This window comes from Tupaia chinensis, unplaced genomic scaffold (genome assembly GCF_000334495.1).
Source record: "Tupaia chinensis unplaced genomic scaffold, TupChi_1.0 Scaffold000066_1, whole genome shotgun sequence".
Classification (NCBI taxonomy): Eukaryota; Metazoa; Chordata; class Mammalia; order Scandentia; family Tupaiidae; genus Tupaia; species Tupaia belangeri.
The window spans coordinates 1751912-1757477 of NW_006159525.1; the positions used below are offsets into that span (position 1 = coordinate 1751912).

The 5566-nt window shown below is 57.6% G+C and overlaps 1 long non-coding RNA gene across 1 annotated transcript in view; it reads right to left on the reverse strand.

Moving 5' to 3' along the window:
* LOC114005234 (uncharacterized) overlaps positions 1-2580 on the reverse strand; it is a 10543-nt gene extending 7963 nt beyond the window's left edge. The window contains exon 1 of the long non-coding RNA XR_003547109.1: positions 2313-2580. This is a non-coding gene — a long non-coding RNA (uncharacterized LOC114005234). The remainder of the gene's footprint in view (positions 1-2312) is intronic.
* Positions 2581-5566: the final 2986 nt, after the last annotated feature.

Here is a 5566-nt window from a genome sequence, read left to right on the forward strand (position 1 = left end):
CTTGTGTGTGTTTGTGTGTTTGTGTCTGTGTGTGTGCGTGTGTGTGTGTGTGTGTCCGTGTGTCTGTGTGTGTGTGTGCGTGTGCGTGTGCGTGTTGGGGGGAGGGGAGCTGTGCTTGCCAGTGTGCACCAGACTTCATTCTGGGAGGTCCCGATGTGCAGATGTCCAACTGCCCGGGACCCACCGCCCCTTGGGGACAGAGAGGGAAGCAGGAAGGAGGGAGGGTACCCCCAGGCTGGGGCACCTGGGGCCGGGGCTGCAGCGCTGCAGGGCCATGCCTCCGAGGGAGGAAGATGAAGGCTGGGATAGGAGAACGAGGGCTGGAGTGAGGGGCAGGATAAGCAGTCACGGTGTGCCCCAGGACCAACTGAGCAGCTCTGCTCCCAGCCCAGCCCATGGGCTTCCATTTTTTAAAATTAATCCAATTACTTTTCTCACCAGCCCAAGGCTAGGAGAGTGGGAGTTCCTGTCAGCAGAGGCCGGGCCCAGAGAGGTCAGGGCAGGCCATTCAGAGTCGCCCAGCACTGCCCCAGGGCCGGCACAGGCCTGCTGAGGTTGGGGCAGGTCAAAAGCAGCCACAGTCCACGGTGACCAAGCTGGCTGTGGGACTGGGGACACCCGAGGCAAAGCACGTAAGGAGGTGCTCTCTCTCTCTCTCTCTCTCTCTCTGGCAGGTGTATGCACACTCTGGCGATTAAAAACCAATAGGGAAACAGGCCGTGGGCCGGCAGTCACACCGCTGGGAGGGGCGTGGGCCCGACCCTGGGACCTCGCGGATCACTGAGTCCCTGTGTGCTGTGAACCAGGCTGGAGGAGGCTGGGGTGGGTCAGGGAGAAGACGGCGGGGTGCTTGTCTGTCTCTCTCTCTCTCAGAAGAAATAAACAAGTAAACGTTAAATAACAAAAACTCCGAGGGGAGCCAGCCTCCTCTCCAGCGACTTGGCCTCTAGGGTGATCACCCATCTGGGAGGCCCAGCGGTGAGGGAGTGAAGGGGAGGGACTAGTCAGCCCAGGCCCCAGCTCCAGGGACTCCAGTAAGACTTAGAGATCCCTCCAGGCACCTCTGAGGAACAGCAGGAGCCCTGGCAAAGAGTTCTGGAAAGCCTACCTGTTACTAAGGAATGTATTCGAAGGGGGGAAAAGCACAAACCCGGGTTCGAACCCAGAGCCTTAGAAAACTATGACACCTCTGATTGGGTTCGTTCTGCCTGAGAACCCTGATGATCTCAGCACCTCCCAAAGTCGGGAAGGCTCCCCACCCAGAGGCACCCCCTGCCCAGCGAGCCAGGCCCAGCCCGGCCAAGCCGCAGTCTGCTCTGGTCCGCTCTGCAGACCGCAGCCTGGGAGCCAGTCGGTGCAACCCGGATCTCTGTGGCTCTCGATCTAGAATTGGGGGTACAGTGTTAAGCGGTTGCAGGGGTGGGGGAGATCTAATGTCGTAGGGCAATGGGAAGCCACATGAAAATGGTCTGAAACTCAAACACCCGAGTCCACGAATGAAGTGCTCAGCCCTTGGCGCTGGCCCCATGGCTGCCGCGGCAGGGCCAGGTGCGGCTCCTGAGCCGTCCACGCCACAATGCCGGAAATCTGCCACCGGCCTCGTCCAGGACCACGTGTGCTGACCTCGGCAGCCTCTGCAGATTGCCAGGGAGGGGCAGGGGCAAGGGAGTGGGCGGAGCGGCAGGGCCTGGCAGGGCTTCTCCTCCTCTGTCTCAGCTCAGCCCCCTGCAGCCGCGCATGGGAGGCACTGCCACCTCCCCTGTCTACAGACGAGGAAACCGAGTCTCAGAAAGGCGAGGATCCCAACACAGGAGGGGCTGGCTCCATGGCCGTAAGTTTCTTGACCCTGAATAAAGTGACACCTGCAGACAGGGGCTGACCTTGAACCCTGGAGCTCAGGGAGAGCCACCCCACCCCCACGCTCCCAGCCCGAAAAAAGGCCCTGGCACACTCTGGCCCAGAGCAGATGACTCAGTTTTGAATCACAAAAACAAACAGTGGCAAAGACCAGCTGTCTGGGAAGAGCGACTCATTTGGGGGTGGGGAGGGGCCATTAACAGGGCCAGGCTCTTAGGGCATGAAGCAGGGGTCCTGCCCGGCGGCTCGGGCACCATCACATCCCCTGGCACCCAGTGAGTAATTGCCCGGCAAAGGGCAGCCTTCCTCCCGACCACAGGCGGAGACCGGAGGATGCAGCAGCTTCCCCCAGTGTTTCCTGATGCCACAGCTCGGCCGCTCCCACCCTCAGCCCATGGGGTCTCTGGCAGGGGCGGGAGCACCCACCGCCCTGGCCTCCCACAATGGCCGCTCACCTTCTCCCAGGCAGCCGGCTCCTGCTGCTCACACCTTCCCACCCGCCGCTGCCCTCCACTCCTGCTCGCGAACAGCTCCCTGCCCGGACAGGCCTGCACCAGGTAAAGCCAGGCCGCCCAGCCGGGTGAGAACTCCGATAAACAGGAGCATGCGTTCGCTGTCAGTGTGTAAGAATGTCCCATTCAGAACTCGGGACACACACTAAGTAAATACGTAGCTTTTCCTGGAAGCCAAATTTAACCGGCATCTCACATTCTTACTTGATAAACCGGCAACCCCGCTGCCCTCCTCTCTAACTTCCTCTCCCCCTCTAGCCCCACCCCTACTGCTGTCCCAGCAACCCCCAACTTCCTTCAGTTCTAGAAGGTACCCCACCCCTTCCACCACAGGCCCTATGCTAACCTGTCCCCTCCCACATGGCCCGGAAAACCCACTGCCCCTGAGCACATCAGTTCCCGTCTGACACACGCATAGGGCCCTCCAGTCCCCTTGTCCTCCGTGACCTTGACTCGGGTGTGCAAGACTGTGTCCGGCCCTCTGACCAGACGTCCCTTCTGCTGGGGCAGGGCCGTGAGCGTCCTGGCTGCAGCCGCGTCTCCAGTGCCCAGGGCTGGGGAGTGCTGGGTCCCACACTGTGACAGGTGCACACTGGCTCTCAGTAAAATGTCCAATAAGCAGTGAGTCAGTCCCAGACCCAGGACTGTGAAGCCCAAGTCCAGCCCCCATTGCTACGGTTCTGCCACTTGACCACACCTTCAAGGAGCATGCCCGGTCCCTCCTAGTTTGCAGTGGGCATTGGTGTGGAGCAGGGTCCAAAGCTAGCTTGAAAAGTGAAGTGTGAAAATTCTGTGGAACCAGCAGTTAGCGTAATGGCTATGTCGCTGGACTCCCACGTAGTCGACCGCGGTTCGCGTCCTGGACCCGGTGGCTTAAAACTCACGCCGGGCGCATGTGCATGCGTGCCCAAGATCCCGAGAGGAGAATGGAGGAGAAGGGATTGCGGCGTGGCCATCCCCCCTGGGGGGTGATTTCTCGCTTTCTGTCTCTATGTCTCTCTCTGGCTGTCTGGCGAGCGCATGCGCCCTGTAGCGAAAACATCTCCAAAAAAAATAATAATAATAATTCTGAAAACAACTCATGGCACTGCAAAGCACCATTTTTCAAAGCTTCGTCTCCCTGACAGGAGGTGGGGATGATGGGCTAGAAAAACTAGCTTGGGGGCCAGCCAGAAACATGATGGTTAAGGCGACTGGATCCCACACGCTGCCTGTGCAGTTCGAATCCCGGATCTGGCAACTTGAAAAGCTCGCTGGGTGCCCGTGTGTGTGTGTGCCCAAACCCCAAAATGAGGGCCACGTGGAGGAGACAGGATTATGGCAGGACCATCCCCCACGGGGGAGCTTTCGCACTTCCCCCCCCTCCTGTCCCTCCTCAGCGAGGACACACGTCCTCTGGTAAATGACATTTTCAAAAAGGAAAAGGAAAACTAGCTTGGAGTCTTTCCTTCTGTGAGCAACAGAGAGATCTTGCGAAGATGATGAGGCCGACGCGGCTCAGCACCGCACGAAGGCCTGTGTTCCTCATCCACCAGCCGTGTCCTCTGACCGTGTTTCACAGGTGCGAGAACCCGGGCGGACGCGGACCATCCACTCCCATCCTGCAGCAAGCGAGCTGCAGCACCGGCCTGGACCCGGAGCAGGGAGCGGTGTCTTCTCTTGCCCTTCTCTCTCCACGAATCAGTGAGGGCACGAAAGGCACCCCCATACCACAGTAGAGCCCCACTTCTGGCGATTACAAGAGTCTAGCAATTGAACGGTCCTCCACACACTGCTGTGATCATCCAGGCATGCTGCAAAAGCCACCAGCTGACGGCCCTGCAGGGCAGGACGGCGGACTCTGCGAGGAGGCAACACAGGCACAAAACAAGGGCGATTGCTGTGGTTTTGGCCTGAGGCTGAGTGCAGCTGGCAAAGTGTAGGCCGCAGAGACCCAGGGAGGTTCTAGCCTAGGTTCCCAGAACTGCAGCCCGTGAGCCATGGCTGCTGAAGGCAGCAGGAGGTTCCTGGAGGGCAGAGATTCAGAGAGAACCTCCAAACCCCGGCCACAGCTCTGACTGACCCCTGGGCGCATATGAGCCAGACCCAAAGAAGATGGTAAGATGAGGGGAACTGAGACCTGAACTGCCAGCCTAGAAACAGTTTCAGGTTCAAATCCTGCCAAGGTGCTCTCTGTTAAACTCAACAGCAGCACTCGTCAGAGAAGCCTAGCAAAACTGCAGAACCCTCACGATGTTCTCGTGTGCTACTGTAACGATTTACCACAAACTGAGTGTTCAAAAGCACGTATTTATTAACTCAGAGTTCTGTATGTCAGAAATCTAAAGTGTGGGACCAGCAGTTGGCGTAATGGCCATGTCGCTGAACTCCCATGTAGTCGACCGAGTTCGAGTCCCTGACCTGGTGGCTTAAACTCACGCTGGGCACGTGTGCGTGGGTGCCCAAGATCCCGGGAGGAGAATGGAGAAGGGATAGTGGCGTGGCCATACCCCCTAGGGGGTGATTTCTCGCTTTCTGTCTCTCTGTCTCTCTCTGTCTCTTTGGCGAGCGCACATGCCCTATAGCAAAAACCTCTCAAAAAACAAACAAACAAAAAAATCCTAAGTGCCTCAGGAGACCATGAGGAAAAGTTCGCCTTTTCTTTTTCAGCTCAAGGGGCCGCCTGCCCTCATGGCTCCTTCCCCGCCCGCTCCTAACCTCTGCTCCATGGCTCCATGTCTGCTCTGCTCCGACCTCCTGCTTCTCTACTTCACGGTGCTTGTGGCTTGAATGGGCCCACCAGAGCCATCCAGGGTGCTCCCCCTTCTAGAAGGCCTTCATAGCAGGTGCCAAAGTCCCTCTCTTTAATGTAGGGTAGCAGTCACAGGCTCTCGGGGTTATGATGTGAACAGATTTGCAGGGAGGTAAGGCATGCATTGTTCTTTCTACCAGAGCACAATAGAACCCCAAAATGATGTGCCATTAAGAACAAAACAAAAATTTGGAGAAATTTCCAAGATAAAATAAAGTCAGCCGAGATAATCCCAAGAGGAACCAGATACATTGGAACTAAAATATGAAGTTTTGTGGCAACTATTAAGACTATTTGAATAGGGGCCAGCAGATGGCATAGAAGTTAAGGCACCAGACCCCCACATGGCCAACCGCAGTTCGAGTCCCGGACCTGGCAGCTGGAAACTCATGCTGGGCAAGTGTGT